Raw genomic sequence first — 18,400 nt, forward strand, 5'->3', positions numbered from 1 at the left:
AAAAACAAGACCCCTATATATGCTGTCTACAAGAGACCCACCTCAAACCTAGGGACATATACAGATTGAAAGTGAAGGGCTGCAAAAAGATATTTCACTCAAATGGAGACCAAACGAAAGCAGGCGTAGCAATACTCATATCAGATAAAATAGACTTTGAAATAAAGTCCGTGAAAAAAGACAAAGAAGGACACTACATAATGATCAAAGGATCCATCTAAGAAGAAGCTATAACAACTATAAATATATATGTACCCAACATAGGAGCACTGCAATATGTAAGGCAAATGCTAACAAATATGAAAGGGGAAATTAACAGTAACACAATAATACTGGAAGACTTTAATACCCCACTCACATCTATGGATAGATCAACTAAACAGAAAATTAGCAAGGAAACACAAACTTTAAATGGTACAATGGACCAATTAGACCTAATTGATATCTATAGGACATTTCACCTTAAAACAACAATGAATTTCACCTTTTTCTCAAGTGCACAAGGAATCTTCTCCAAGATAGATCACATCCTGGGCCATAAATCTAGCCTTGGTATATTTTTAAAAAATGAAATCATCTCAAGCATCTTTTCTGATCACAATGTGATAAGATTAGATGTCAACTACACGAAAAAAACTATTAAAAATACAAACATATGGAGGCTAAACAACATACTTCTGAATAACCAACAAATCACAGAAGAAATCAAAATATGCATAGAAACGAATGAAAATGAAAATACAACAACCCCAAACCTATAGGATTCAGTAAAAGCAGTGCTAAGGGGAAGGTTCATAGCAATACAAACCTACCTTAAGAAACAAGAGAGAAATCAAATAAATAACCTAACTCTACACCTAAAGCAACTAGAAAAGAAGAAGTGAAGAACCCCAGGGTTAGTAGAAGGAAAGAAATCACAAAAATTAGGGCAGAAAAAAATGCAAAAGAAACAATGGAGACTGTAGCAAAAATCAACAAAGCTAAAAGCTGGTTCTTTGAGAAGATAAATAAAATAGACAAACCATTAGCCAGACACATCAAGAAACAAAGGGAGAAGAATCAAATCAACAAAATTAGAAATGACAATGGAGAAATCACAACAGACAACACAGAGATACAAAGGATCATAAGAGACTACTATCAGCAACTATATGCCAATAAAATGGACAACTTGGAAGAAATGGACAAATTCTTAGAAAAGTGTAACTTTCCAAAACTGAGCCAGGAAGAAATAGAAAGTCTTAACAGATATATCACAAGCACAGAAATCGAAACCATAATCAGAAATCTTCCAACAAACAAAAGCCCAGGACCAGACAGCTTCACAGCTGAATTCTACCAAAAAATTTAGAGAAGAGCTAACTATCTTACTCAAACTCTTCCAGAAAATTGCAGAGGAAGGTAAACTTCCAAACTCATTCTATGAGGCCACCATCACCCTAATATCAAAATCAGACAAAGATGCCACACAAAAAGAAAACTACAGGCCAGTATCACTGATGAACATAGATGCAAAAACCCTAAAAAAAATTCTAGCAAACAGAACCCAACAACATGTTAAAAAGATCATACATCATGAACAAGTGGGCTTTATCCCAGGGATGCAAGGATTCTTCAATATCCGCAAATCAATCAATGTAATATACCACATTAACAAATTGAAAAATAAAAGCCGTATGATTATCTCAATAGATGCAAAGAAAGCCTTTGACAAAATTCAACATCCATTTATGATAAAAACTCTCCAGAAAGCAGGAATAGAAGGAACATACCTCAACATAATAAAAGCTATATACGAGAAACCCACAGCAAACATTATCCTCAATGGTGAAAAACTGAAAGCATTTCCCCTAAAGTCAGGAATAAGACAAGGGTGCCCACTCTCACCACTGCTATTCAACATAGTTTTGGAAGTTTTGGCCATGGCAATCAGAGCAGAAAAAGAAATAAAAGGAATCCAAATTGGAAAAGAAGAAGTAAAGCTCTCACTGTTTGCAGATGGCATGATCCTCTACATAGAAAACCCTAAAGACTCCATCAGAAAATTGCTAGAGCTGATCAATGAATATAGTAAAGTTGCAGGATATAAAATCAACACACAGAAATCCCTTGCATTCCTACACATTAATAATGAGAAAATAGAGAAATTAAGGAAACAATTCCATTCACCATTGCAATGAAAAGAATAAAATACTTAGGAATATATCTACCTAAAGAAACTAAAGACCTATATATAGAAAACTATAAAACACTAGTGAAAGAAATCAAAGAGGACACTAATGGATGGAGAAATATACCATGTTCATGGATCGGAAGAATCAATATAGTGAAAATGAGTATACTACCCAAAACAATCTACAGATTCAATGCAATCCCTATCAAGCTACCAACGGTACTTTTCACAGAGCTAGAACAAATAATTTCACAATTTGTATTTGTAAAAAACCTCGAATAGCCAAAGCAATCTTGAGAAAGAAGAATGGAACTGGAGGAATCAACCTGCCTGACTTCAGGCTCTACGACAAAGCTATAGTCATCAAGACAGTATGGTACTGGCACAAAGACAGAAATATAGATCAATGGAACAAAATAGAAAGCTCAGAGATAAATCCACGCACCTACAGACACCTTATGTTTGACAAAGGAGGCAAGAATATAATAGAGAAAAGACAATCTCTTTAACAAATGGTGCTGGGAAAACTGGTCAACCACTTGTAAAAGAATGAAACTAGAACACTTTCTAACACCATACACAAAAATAAACTCAAAATGGATTAAAGATCTAAATGTAAGACCAGAAACTATAAAACTCCTAGAGGAGAACATAGGCAAAACACTCTCCGACATAAATCACAACAGGATCCTCTATGACCCACCTCCCAGAATACTGGAAATAAAAGCAAAAATAAACAAATGGGACCTAATTAAAATTAAAAGCTTCTGCACAACAAAGGAAAGTATAAGCAAGGTGAAAAGACAGCCTTCAGAATGGGAGAAAATGATAGCAAATGAAGCAACTGACAAACAACTAATCTCAAAAATATACAAGCAACTCCTGCAGCTCAATTCCAGAAAAATAATCGACCCAATCAAAAAAACGGGCCAAAGAAGTAAACAGACATTTCTCCAAAGAAGACATATAGATGGCTAACAAACACATGAAAAGATGCTCAACATCACTCATTATCAGAGAAATGCAAATCAAAACCACAAAGAAGTAACATTTCATGCCTGTCAGAATGACTGCTATCAAAAAGTCTACAAGCAATAAATGCTGGAGAGGGTGTGGAGAAAAGGGGACCCTCTTACACTGTTGGTGGGAATGCAAACTAATATAGCCACTGTAGAACAGTGTGGAGATTCCTTAAAAAACTGGAAATAGAACTGCCATATGACCCAGCAATCCCACTGCTGGGCATACACAATGAGGAAACCAGAATTGAAAGAGACACATGTACCCCAATGTTCATTGCAGCACTGTTTACAATAGCTAGAACATGAAAGCAACCTATATGTCCTTTGGCAGATGAATGGATAAGAAAGCTGTGGTACATATACACAATGGAATATTAAAGAGAACACATTTGGATCAGCTCTAATGAGGTGGATGAAACTGGAGCCTACTATACAGAGTGAAGTCAAAAAGAAAAACATGAATACAGTATACTAACGCATATATATGGAATTTAGAAAGATGGTAATGATGACCCTATATGCAAGACAGCAAAAGAGACACAGATGTAAAAAATAGACTTTTGGACTCTAGGAGAAGGTGAGGGAGGGATGATTTGAGAGAATAGTGTATATTGAAACGTGTATATCACCATATGTGAAACAGATTGCCAGTCTAGATTCAATGCATGAGACGGGACACTCAGGGCTGGTGCACTGGGATGACCCTGAGGGATGGGATGGGGAGGGAGGTGGGAGGGGGCTTCAGGATGGGGGACACATATACACCCATGGCTGATTCATGTCAATGTATGGCAAAAACCACTACAATATTGTAAAGTAATTAGCCTCCAATTAAAATTAAAAAAAAATAAATGTACATCATTTACCTTTCCTTTGTCAAGAATATGCATCACTCCATTTGCCAGTCTAAAACATTCCATTTTATAGGTATGGAGGAGGAAAGAGGAAAAAGTAATGGCCAATTCCTTTCTTCCTTGTTACTGGTCAGATTCTTAGCAGTTGCCTCTTCTTGGATTCCTTCCACAAAGAAATTATTTTTCTACTTGTTAATTACCAAGCTGATAGTAGACACTTCACTCATAGAAAAACAAAACCACACTTGTGTTTAAATCACTTTTTCTTTAGCTATTTGTTCAAGGGCTATGTGAGCCCTAAACTGTAATCGGGCTTCCATGGAATAGTCTTTGTAATTTTTTATGTTTTCTAGGGTTTTTATTGCACTGGCATAATCTCCTTTTAGATAGTATAGAATTCCCAGTTCATAGTAAGAATACGGCACCAAATAGTGGTCATATTTTAACAATTTCTCCTTTTCAATGACATGACTAAAGCAGTACTCAGCCATTGAATATTTGCCTAAGTATTTCAGACACAGACCTTTCAGTAAATTTAATAAACTTATGTCATCTATGACATACTCTTTATTTGGAGTTTCTTGTAAAAGTTGTTCTCCTTTGTCAATGATTGATAGCCAGGTTGAAATAAGCTCTAGTTTTTTGCCTATGACTCGGAAACCACTCCAGGCATACATAAATTCCAGAATGGGCTGTGCTGTAAACCAGCCTGCAGTTGTCGCATAGCGCTGACCCTTCTCAGCAACAAACTTTTCTATCGGCACAGAAGTTCCTAAAATTCTGATTCTCAGGCTATCCACGCTTAGGAAGAGAGAGCTCATGTCCTCACTTACTGATTTCGCAAAATCAGGAGGAAGCACAGCCAGTAGGGAAGCTTTAGCGAAAGAATATACTGACTTGGACCACCTGCTGTTTTGAACCAGCACATGAGCATAGTGGTAAGCCTGCTTCCATTCCAGCAGGAAAATGTGGCACCACATAAGCTCCCAGTAACAGAGGTGATGAAGCTGCTTCCATTCATCCTGAATAAAAATGCACTCCTCTAATGTTAACTGGGCATGTTTAAAATATCCTTTCAGCATACTAAAACGTCCATGAAAAAATTTAAGTATGGCACAGTTTGGAAATTTCTGAAGGTAGATTAGGAAGAGATTCTCCACAGCAGAACTATGGTTCTTTTCAACACTAAAAGTTATGGAGAGATAATTGTAATAAAACAGTAGAATCAAAACACTAAAGATATTATTTATATGGGATTCAGATGCACTCTCATGAAGCAAAGTCAAGCCTACTTCTCTATCACCAGAATATCCAACAACATTGAGTAGTTTAAGTGTCCTTGGTGGCACAAGTGATAATAACAAGTTGAATACTCCAAGTCCAAATTTTATGCCTCCAACCAGGTGTCTGTAGGTTTTGCTTTGGTAATCAGGTATCTGTGTTAATATTTGTTGACAGTCTTTGTATATTTGGTAACTTAACCCAATGTTGATCCCACTTTTAAGAAAACTAAGTGTACTGTCATCTTGTATAAACATTACAGTGGATTTCAAGATCAAACACTCAGCATAACAGACTTCTGCATGCAATTCCTCTTCTTTAATAGCCTTTATTCCCTGCCTGCTAACTAGACGAGAAAAACTTATCATCCTAGATTTCCTTCGGAAATTGTTACAGACTCTCAAAGCTTCCTTTGTGGCAGTCATCCCAATCTCTATATCCTGTGGATCAAAAGTCAAAAAGGCCTTGATAACCATAAGGATGCTATAGATTAGAGCATGGTATATGCTGTTTTTTGACCATGGATAAATGAGATGTATGGCATCAGAGAATCTGTTATTTAGAAATAAATACAATCCTGTTGTGCATTCTTCCAAAGAAGATACTACATCCATTGTTGCCGCTGCAGGGATAATTTCATAGGCATCTTCAAACTTGTCCTCCTTATTTTCTTCCTTACTAAATGATGTCAACCCATGCTCCATATCATCTCTCTTATTCCGAGTAAACGACATATTTGTTTCTTTACTTTAGAGATGTGAAGTATCTGAAGTATAGAGATGTGGCCTCAGTGAGGGTAGTTCCTGATCTCCTACCTGGGGTCACTTCTTCCACGGCCTGAAGTCTTGCTGTTATAATGGAGGCAGACTTAGAGCTGTGAGGTTCAGTATCAAGATATTCTCATCTATGTCAGACAAAGGGGGGGAAAAAGATAATTTTATTTACCTAGAAGATGAATTTCTGAAAAGTTAAAATCATTTGGAACATACTAAAGAAAATATGCTCTTTTAGAACACTATGAAGCATATCCTTTGTAAACCAAAGAGGTCCTTTGTGAACCATCCCTCCAATCTATCATTTTCATAAGATCATTCTTTTGTGTATTTTTGTTGTAGAAATGTACAATGACTGCTGAACAAAGATAATGAATTCTCTGTAGGAAGACCTTGGGAGCAAGAATCTGGCTGGAAAGAGAAATATATTTGCATATGTATCTAGTTAAGACTAGATGAAAGGGTAAGCTGTCCAGACCAAAGAATACAGATTATGAGAATTAAAAATCCAACACCTGTTATTCTTAGTACCACTACTGTACTTGCATATATTTTCACAGAAAACTAGGTCTTGATAAAATATTATGGTTAGTTATAGAAGACTTTGGAATGGAAAGTGCTGTGTAAATTAGAAAGATTTCCTTGCATTGTTGCAATTAGGAAAAAAACTCAAATGAAACAGTTTTTATCACAACATTACTATAATATCTTGGTCGGAAGGTGGGGTGGATGTGGGCACAATGGAAAACCAATTCCAAACAACAAGCTACTTAATAATAGGTCCAATTAATCTATTCTTAAAAATAGAAACGGCCAAAAAAAAGAAACCGCAAGCAAAATGCTTCAATAGTAATTTTCACAATGTTTTACAACAATTAGAAACATAGATTAAAATGTACTTTAATTTTGTATTTTTATATGTTAAATGACAGGAGGGGAAAATGAAACAAAGGAGAATAATCAAAGGAAAAGAAAGAGAAAAGCAGAAGGGATACAGATTTTTATACAGTGGGAAGAGAAAACAGAGGGAAAATATGTTATATATTTAAAAAATAAATAAAGGGAGATGACAGCCTCAAAGATACTACTCTACTTAAATTGCTTGTTTTTAAACCTTAAGGTTTAGTTATGCTTCAGTATTAGCAACTATCATCTCTATTCATTGTAAAGCTAAGTTAATTACACATTTATCTAAAAGGCTCGGCTCTGAGCACATCTTTCACGTCTGTCTTCATCACAGAGTACAATGCCTGCCTCTTACTCATTAAACTAAATGAATATCATATGACTATGACAGTTTTTTATTTACTAAGATAAATTCAGAATGAAATAATCAATTGCTGTTAAGACTGTAAGAGTCTTCACAGACATACAGAAGAGACTGAGAAGATGGGAAGTGGGGGGAATGGACTGGAAGTCTGGGGTTTGCACATGTATAGACTTCCCAAGTGGTACTAGTGGTAAAGAACCCACCTGCCAATGCAGGAGACATAAGAGACTTGGGTTCAATCCCTGGGTTGGGAAGACCCCCTGGAGGAGAGCACAGCAATCCACTCCAGTATTCTTGCCTGGAGAATCCCATGGACAGAGGAGACTGATGGGCTACAAGCCATATATATATACACATATATAAACACACACACACATATATGCTGTGTGCATGCATGCTAAATTGCTTCAGTTGCGTCTGACTCTTCGTGACCCTATGGACTGAATTCCTTTGGTGCATAACAGAAATTAACACAACACTGTAAATACTTCATTTAAAAACTTTTTTATAAAAAGAAAAAGCTAAACTTGCAGCAACAGAGAATAGAATGGTGGTTATCAGAGGCTGCGAAATAGGGAAACTGGAGAACTGTCTAAGAGTATAAACTTGTAACTAGTAGATAAATAAATCCTGGAAATCTAGTGCACAGCATAGTGATTATAGTCAACAATATTGTATTATAAACTTCTAAGTGTCTGAGAGACTAGATTTTAATTGTTCTCACTACAAAATAGAAATTATAATTATGTAACATGATAGACGTGTTAGCTAACTCTACAGTGGTAATCATACTGCAATATCCAAATATATCAGATCAACTTGTTGTAAACCATAAACTTACACAATGTTTTATGTCAAGAATATATCAATTAAAAATGTATGGTTCTGAAAAAAATCTATAAGAGTCTGAAAAATTTAACAGTGAATACAAATAACTGAAGTTCTTAATATAGTAAGAATTGCCATGAATCAGTTAGATAGAAGAAACACTCCAACAGAAAAATCAGCAAAGGACAGAAACAAATTGCCAGTGAGCATAATGTTCAATTTTACTGTAAATCAACAAAAGACAAATGAAAAAAAATCCATAAAAAAAACAAACTTGGTAGGTTAAAAATATGATAACATCCAATATTAATGAAAGTAGAGAATCAAATACCCTTGTAGGTTAATTAAGGAGGTGTATAAATGGCTATAACCCTTTTGGAGAGTTATTTGGCAACATGCTTTAAAACTTTTATATTTTTTAATATTCTGACTCTAATTTCATTTATGGAATTATTCTAAAGAAATAGTCAAGATGGGATGGTGGGATGATTTGGGAGAATGGCATTGAACCATGTATAATATCACATATGAAACAAGTCGCCAGCCCAGGTTCAATGCATGATACTGGATGCTTGGGGCTGGTGCACTGGGACGATCCAGAGGGATGGTACAGGGAGGGAGGAAGGAGGGGATCTCAGGATGGGGAACACGTGTATACCTGTGGTAGATACATGTTGATGTATGGCAAAACCAATACAATTTTAGAATTAAAGAATTTTTGAATAAAAAATTTAGAAAAAAAAAGAAGAAATAGTCAGGGATTTGCATCTATGCAAGTTGTATACACTTCAGCATTATTTGTAATATGAAAATGAAAATAATCTAAATTTCTTACAATAGAAGATACTCATACAATTGAAATCTATGCAAATACTGTAAGATTGTAGAATATTTAATGACTTGGAAAATTGTTTATGTGTAATACACTATATTAGTTCTCCGAAGAAACAAATCCAATACCAGATACCTGGCAATAGCATAAACATATAAAGGCCATAATGACAAATCTACAGCTAACATCATCCTCCATGGTGACAAGCTGAAAGCATTTACTCTATGATCAGGAACAAGACAAGGATGCCCAGTCTCACCACTTTTATTCAACATAATTTTGGAAATCCTAGCCATAGCAATCAGAGAAGAAAAAGAAATAAAAGGAATTCAAATCAGAAAGGAAGAAGTAAAACTGTCACTGTTTGCAGATGACATAATACTAGACATAGAAAATCTTAAAGATGTCACCAGAAAATTACCAAAGATAATCAATGAATTCAGTAAAGCTGAAGGATACAAAATTAATATACAGTAATCTGCTGCATTTCTGAATAGTAACAACGAACTGTCAGAAAGAGAAATTTAAAAAAAACATTCCCATTTACCATTGCATTAAAAAGAACAAAATACCTAGGAATAAATCTACCTGAGAAGGACATATTTATATCTCTATACTCAGAAAACTGTAAGACACTGATGGAAAAATTGAAGACAACACAAACTGATGGAAAGATACACCATGTTCTTGGATTGGAAGAATTAATACTGTTAAAATGACCACGCTACCCAAGGCAATCTATAGATTCAAGTACTATCCCTATCAAAATACTTATGGCATTTTTCACAGAAATAGAACAAAAGAATTTTTTAGAACAAATAATTTTAAAATTTGAATGGAGACACAGAAGACCCCAAATAGCCAAAACAATCTTAAGAACGAAGCTGGAAGAATTACACCCTGACTTCAGACTATACTACAAAGATACAGTCATCAAAACAGTATGGTACTGTATCTCCCTTGTGGTCCAGTGGTTAAGAATCTGCCTGCCAATGCAGGGGATATGCATTTGATCCCTGGTCCAGGAAGACTCCACCTGCTGTGGGGGCAACTAAGCCCATGCACCACAACTACTAAGCCCACACTCTAGAGCCCATGCTCTGTAACAAGAGAAGCCACTGCAATGAAAAGCCCATGAACCACAAACTAGAGAGCAGCCCCTGCTTGCCACAACTAGAGAAAGTCCATGTGCAGCAATGAGTGCAGCCAAAGCTAAATAAATAAACAAATAATAAAATTTAAAAAGAAAATAGTATGGCACTGTCTCAAAAACAGATACATAGATCAGTGGAGAACAGAATAGAGAACACAGAAATAAACCTGTAGACTTACTGTCAATTAATCTATGACAAAGGAGGAAGAATATACAAAGGAGAAAAGGCAGTCTGTTCAATAAGTGGTGCTGGAAAAACTGGACAGCCACATGTAAAAGAATGAAATTAGAATATTCTCTTACATCATACATAAAAATAAATTGAAAATGGATTAAAGACCTAAATACCTGAGTGTAAGTCCAGATACTATAAAACTCCTAGAAGAAAACATTGGCAGAACACTCTTTGACATAAATTGTAGCAGTAGTTTTTTTGAGCTATCTCCAAGAGCAAAAGAAATAAAAGCAAAAATAAACAAATGGAACCTAATTAAATGTAAAAGCTTTTGCACAGCATAGGAAATCACTGACAATACTAAAAGACAACTTACTGAATGGCAGAAAATATTTGCAAGTGATATGACTGATAAGGGGTTAATATCCCACATATATAAACAGTTCATACAGCTCAACATCAAAACAACAACAACAACAAACAAACTCAAAAAACCTAATTTTAAAAATGGACAGAAGATATGAATAGACATTTTTCCAGAGAGGAAATGCAGATGGCCAACACACACACACATGAAAAGATGCTCAACATCATTAGCCATCAGGGAAATGCAAATCAAAACCACATTTGATTTGTCAGAATGTCTATCATCAAAAAGTACATAAATGAGAAATGTTGGTGAGGATGTAAAGAAAAGGGAACCCTGTCCAAGTTGGTGGAGTTGAAGGATGTGCACTCATCTTCTCCTGCAAGAGCACCAAAACTGCACCTAGCTATTGAATGACCATTGACAGAAGGGTGCTGGAACCCACCAAAAAAAGATACCCCATGTCCAAAGACAAAGAAGAAGCCTCAGTGAGATGATAGGAGGGACACAATCACCATAAAATCAAATTTCAAACCCACCAGGTGAGTGAGCCACAAACTGGAAAACAAGAGTACCAAGGAAATCCTCCCACTGTTGTGAAGGTTCTGAACCCCACATCAGCCTTCCCAGCCAAGGGATCCAAAAATGGGACTGGGAATTCCCAAGGAATCTGACCTTGAAGGCCAACAGGCTTTGATTATAGGACTTGCACAGGACTGGGGGAAACAGAGACTCCAGCCTTGGAAGCCACAAACAAAATCTTGCCCACACCAAGACCCAGAGGAAAGGAGCAGTGACCTCACAGGAGACTGAACCAAAACTACCTGATAGTGTTGGAGGGTCTCCTGCGGAGGCATGAATTGGCAGGGGCTCATCACAGGGATGGGGGCACTGGTAGCAGCAGTCTGGGAAGGTCCCCCTTGGCATAAGCCCTGTTGGAGGTGGCCACTAACCCAACCATAGAGCTCCTAGACCCCAGGGCTGGGTAGCCTCAGGCCAAACAACTAACAGGGAGGGAGTGAAACCTAACCCATCACCAGATAATTTTATTAAAGCTACGTTCAAGCTGGTTTTAGAAAAGGCAGAGGAACCAGAGATAAAATTGCCAACATCTGCTAGATCATCAAAAAAGCAAAAGAGTTCCAGAAAAACATCTATTTCTGCTTTATTGACTATGCCAAAGCCTTTGACCATGTGGATCACAATAAACTGTGGAGAATTTTGAAAGAGATAGGAATACCAGACCACCTGACCTGCCTCTTGAGAAATCTGTATGCAGGTCAGGAAGCAACAGTTAGAACTGGACATGGAACAACAGACTGGTTTCAAATAGGAAAAGGAGTACATCAAGGCTGTATATTGTCACCCTATTTATTTAACTTCTATGCAGAGTACATCATGAGAAACGCTGGGCTGGAGGAAGCACAAGCTGGAATCAAGATTGTCGGGAGAAATATCAATAACCTCAGATATGCAGATGACACCACCCTTATGGCAGAAAGTGAAGAACTAAAGAGCCTCTTGATGAAAGTGAAAGAGGAGAGTGAAAAAGTTGGCTTAAAGCTCAACATTCAGAAAATGAAGATCACGGCATCCGATCCCATCACTTCTTGGCAAATACATCGGGAAACAGTGGCTGACTTTATTTTTGGGGGTTCCAAAATCACTGCAGATGGTGCTTGCACCCATGAAATTAAAAGATTGCTTACTCCTTGGAAGGAAAGTTATGACCAATCTAGATAGCATATTCAAAAGCAGAGACATTACTTTGCTAACAAAGGTCCATCTAGTCAAGGCTATGGTTTTTCCAGTGGTCATGTATGGATGTGAGAGTTGGATGATAAAGAAAGCTGAGCGCAGAAGAATTGATGCTTTTGAACTGTGGTGTTGGAGAAGACTCTTGAGAGTCCCTTGGACTGCAAGGAGATCCAACCAGCCCATCCTAAAGGAGATCAGTCCTGGGTGTTCATTGGAAGGACTGATATTGAAACTGAAAATCCCAATACTTTGGCCACCTGATGCGAAGAGCTGACTCACTGGAAAAGACCCTGATGCTGGGAAAGATTGAGGGCAGGAGGAAAAGGGGACGACAGAGGATGTGATGGTTGGATGGCATCACCGACTCAATGGACATGGGTTTGGGTGGACATGGGTTTGGACAGGGAATCCTGGCATGCTGCAGGTCACAGGGTTGCAAAGAGTTGGCCATGATTGAGCGACTGAACTGAACTGAACTGAGCAAGGCCCTGCCCACCACAGCAAGACCCAGTTTTCCCATCAGTCCCTACCATCAGGAAGCTTACCAAGTCTCTTAGCCTCCTCCATCAGAGGGCAGACAGAAAAAGCAAGAAGAACCACAATGCCAAAGCGGCTAGAACAAAAACCACATTACAGGAAGATAATCGAGATGAAAAAGCAGAAAGTTATGTCCCACATGAAGGGACAAGACAAACCCCCAGAAAAACAACTAAATGAAGTGGAGATAGGCATCCCTCCAGAAAAAGAATTCAGAATAATGATAGTGAAGATGATCCAGGATCTTGGGAAAATAACGGAGAAGATGCACGAAATGCTTATAAAAGACCTAGAAGAACTAAAGACTAGATAAACAGAGATGAATACTATACTAGAAGGAATCAATAGCAGAATAACTGAGGCAGAAGAATGGATAAATGACCTGGAGAACAGAATGGTGGAAATCACTGCCACAGAACCAAACATAGGGAAAAGAACAACAACAAAAAAATGAAGACAGCCTAAGAGACTTCGGGGACAACATTAAGCATACCAACATTCGCATTATAGGAGTTCTAGAAGGAGAAGAGAGTGAGAAAGGACCTGAGAAAATATTTTTATAATAGCTGAAAACTTCCCTCACATGGCAAAGGAAATAGTCAACTAAGTCCAAGAAGCACAGAGAGTCCCAGGCAGGATAAACCCAAGGAGGAACACACTGAAACACATAATAATCAAACAGACAAAAGTTAAAGATAAAGATAAAATATTAAAAGCAACAAGGGAAAAATGACAAATAACATACAAGGGAACTCCCATCAGGTTATCAGCTGATTTCTCAACAAACTCTACAAACCAGAAGGGAATGGCACAATTTATTTAAAGTGATGAAAGGGAAGAGCCTACAACCAAGAATACTCTACGCAGCAACACTTGGCTGGGTAGAGTCTGGCTCTACTCTTTTTGTCTGGCTATTCTCCATTCAGATTTGATGGAGAAATCAAAAGCTTTCCAAACAAGCAAAAATTAAGAAATTCAGCATCACCAAACCGGCTTTACAACAAATGCTAAAGCAGGGAGCACGAGAGAAGAAAAAGACCTATATAAAATAAACCCAATTAAAAGAGTAATAGGATCATACATATCAATAATTACCTTAAATGTAAATGGATTAAATGCACCAACCAAAAGACACAGACTGGCTGGGTGGAGGAAAACATGTGCATGTATGCACTTCCACTTACTACATCACTCTGCTTGACACCTCCCCCCAGTTGTATATAATTATTTTATATTGTTAGGTTAACCATGCCCCCATTATGGCTTGCAATTATAATCATCCTTTTTGATTGTGAAAGCTGGTAAACATCATTCTATATCACCAAAACTACCATTTGACAGAAAAACCTGTAATCACTTTTAAAAATCCAGATGTATATCAGAATTTTCTTTGAATTTTTTGAAAAATACAAATGCCCACATATTGCTTTCTTTTCCTCCAAAGCTCCAAATATATTTCTAAAGGGCAGCCATGTTTAAAAATAACTGGACTATATGATGATCCTTTACTTTTATCTAGCTTCACCTTTTCTATTTCCTATTCAGTGCTCCCATTTCATTTAGTTTAAGGTTTCCAATTTCTCCATCTCTTGTTTTCTTTGATGTTATTTCTCAAGCCTTTATCAAGCACAGTAGAAAAATACTTGTATACATATATATATAAATATGTATAATATATATATTTTAGAAAACTTGTGAGTTTTTGCCTAAAAAATTTATGACATCTTGATTCCACTTGTTTGACTTAGTATGAATAGAATGATAAATTCTAATTTAATAATATATATGCAACAAGCAACAAAAGTTTAGCGTTCAGCTCAGGAAACTACAGTCAATATCTTATAATAACCTATAATGGAAAATAATTTGAAAAATAATATATGTGTATATGTACAACTGAATCACCTTGCTGTGTACCTGAAACATTGTAAGTTAACTATATTCAATAATATATATATATGTTAAGAAAAAAAGAAAAGGGAACCCTGGTGGGAATGTAAATTAGTGCAGCCACTATGGAAAACAGCCTGGAGGTTTCCACAAAAAACTAAAAATAGAACTACCATATGATCCAGCAATTCCACTCCTGGGTATACACTAGAAAAAACCAAAAGTACTAATTCAAAAAGATACATGCACCCCAATTTTCAAACCAGCATTATTTACAATTGCCAAGATATAGAAGCAACGTAACTGTCCATCAATAGATGAATGGATAAAGAAGATGTGATATATATGTATGTATATATAGGCTTCCTTGATGGCTCAGATGGTAAAGAATCTGCCTGCAAGGTAGGAGACCTGGGTTTGATCCCTGGGTAGGAAAGATCCCTTGGAGTAGGAAATGGAAACCGACTCCAGTATTCTTGCCTGGAAAATTCCATGGACAGAGAAACCTGGTGGGCTACACTCCATGGGGTCACAAAAAGCTGGACACAAATGAGCAACTGAGCATGCACACATATGTATATACATATATTTATACACACTGGAATACTACCAGCCATAAAAAGAATGAAATTTTGCATCTGCATCAACATGGATGGACTTGGAGGGCACAATGCTAAGTGAAATGTCAGACATGGCAAGACAAATACTGTATGCTATCACTTATATGTGGAATGTAAAAAATATAACAAGCAAGAAGTAGATTCATAGATACTGAGAACAAACTAGTAGTTACCAGTGAAGAGAGGAAAGGCAGGGCGGCATTACAGGAGTAGGAGATTAAGAAGTATAAACTATAAGGTATAAAATAAACTACAAGGATGTACTGTACAACATGGGAAATATACATACAATACAGTTTTACAATAACTATAAATGAAGCTTAACCTTTAAATATTGTGTCACTACATTGTACACCTTTTCCCTATATAATATTGTATATCAACTATACTTCAATTTAAAAATGATTTTAAAAAGAGAACCATTCTAGAATATAGTAATTTTTATTGTTGTTGTTGCTTTAAATACCAACAGTGCCCCACAGGAAAATGGTAGTAACCTGCAGGTTTCACAGGCAGATTTTTATAACGTAAAATAAATGTTTCACTACAACTCTCAAAGAGTTGAGAAAAAGCCAAAACAAGTTACTTCTAGGAAGGCAGTGTGGTGCAAAAGAAATCTCTATGGACTGAGAATCAGAGGTTCAGATTTGGAACCTAAATATCTATCTATGCAATGTGATAATGCAATGTGAAAGTCTCTCAGTCATGTCCAACTCTTCATGACCCCATGGAATATACAGTCCATGGAATTCTCCAGGCCAGAATATTGGGATGGGTAAGCTTTTCCCTTCTCCAGGGGATCTTCCCAACCCAGGGGTCAAACCCAGGTCTCCCACATTGCAGGAGGATTCTTTACCAGCTGAGCCACAAGGGAAATGCTTTGTAAATATTAAATGAGCAACAACCATGTGAAATAGTTTCTTAGTAGAATTAATTAATTCTACAAATATTGAGAATGTAGTGCTGTACAAGCCAGGCACAATGCCAGACAATAGGAATGCATCAGAGAGTAAAACAAAGTCCCTGCCCTTGAGGATCTCACACTGTATCACAGAGTAAATGAAGAGGTTAGAGGTGAGAAGAGCTATGAAGGAAGATAAAGTTGAGTAAACTGTGTAGAGATTGCGGGAGAAGGGCACATTATAATGTTGAAGCATTATTACAAAAGTACTATATTTGTTTATAAAGACACAAAACCTGCAAACAACACAGAAGACCTCATTGTTCAGTTAAATGATGAAGGCCCTTTTCATCTTCAACCAAATTTCACTTCCCAGAGGCAACCACTTCTCCCTAGATTAACTATCCTATTTAATTCTTCCATTATGACTTCCACTTAAAATATTTATATTTATTTATTTTTAGATTACATTCAATTTTTTACTAGAAGCAATTCAGGTCGTAACAGAAAAAATTTTTTAAATAACCAAAACCATGGAAACTACATTCATGATACCACTCACCCACAGACAGTATCATTAAAACCCATGTTTTCTTTTGCAAAATCTTGAACCTAGAATGACAAGTAGAGCCACATGTTCCAATTAACACAACTACTAAATAGTGATTCTCAGTTCAAACTTGGAACTCCTTTGTCTCCAAGCCTCTCAATTTAAAAAGAAAAATTATAAGACATTGTAAAATACAGAAAAATAAAACAAGAAAACTTACTTTATTAATATAATTTGTTTTTACAAAACCAGAATTACTGTGCATGCATATCATTTTAAAATCTGCTTTCTTAATTACATAACATTAACATTTTTCTGACATTGAAGAATTCTACAATGTGGTTCTTAATGGTCATAATATACGTAACCAATTTATGTGCTATAACATTTAATTACCCCTTCATGGATCACAGCCTTGTTGTGGTGAACCGGTTGGCATAACTCAATGAAGTTATGAGCCATGCCATACAGGGCCACCCAAGATGGACACGTCATAGTAGTGAGTTCTGACAAAACGTGGTCCACTGGAGGAGGGAATGGCAAAACACTCCAGTATTCTTGCCACTAAAACCCCATGAACAGTACGATAAGGAAGAAAGATATGACACCAAAAGATGAGCCCCCAGATTGGAAGGTGTCCCACATGCTACTAGAGAAGAGCAGAGGGCAATTACTAATAGCTTCAGAAAGAATGAAGCAGCTGGGCCAAAGTGGATACGATGTTCAGTTGTGGATGTGTCTGGTAGTGAAAGTAAAGTACAATGCTGTCAAGAACAATACTGCACAGAAACCTGAAATGTTAGGTCTATGAATCAAGGTATATTGGACATGGTCAAGCAGGAGATGGCAAAAGTGAAACATTGACATCTTAGGAATCAGTGAACTAAAATGGACGGGAATGGGAGAATTTAATACAGATGACCATTGTATCTATTATGGTGAGCAAGAATCCCTTAGAAGAAATGGAGTAGCCCTCGTAGTCAACAAGAGTCTGAAATGCAGTACCTAGGTACAATCTCAAAAACGACAGAATGATCTCTGTTCATTTCCAAGGCAAACCATCAATATTACAGTAATCCAAGTCTATGCCTCAACCACTAATGATGAAAAAACCTCAAGTTGAACAGAGAAGCTGTTGCAATAAGAAGCTTGCACACTGAAACTAGAGAGTAGACCTCACTTATGGCAACTCGAGAAAGTCCTTGCACAGCAACAAAGACCTAGCACAGCCAATAAACAAAACAAAACAAAAACCAGAAAACCAGAAAGATTGCCAGGAGAAATGTCAACAACCTCAGATACACAGATGACACCACTCTAATGGCACCAGGTGAAAAAGAACTAAAAAATCTCTTGATGAAAATGAAACAGGAGAGTGAAAAAGCTCACCTAAAACTCAACATTCAGAAAACTAAG

The sequence above is a fragment of the Ovis canadensis genome, chromosome 3 (assembly GCF_042477335.2).
Source record: "Ovis canadensis isolate MfBH-ARS-UI-01 breed Bighorn chromosome 3, ARS-UI_OviCan_v2, whole genome shotgun sequence".
Classification (NCBI taxonomy): Eukaryota; Metazoa; Chordata; class Mammalia; order Artiodactyla; family Bovidae; genus Ovis; species Ovis canadensis.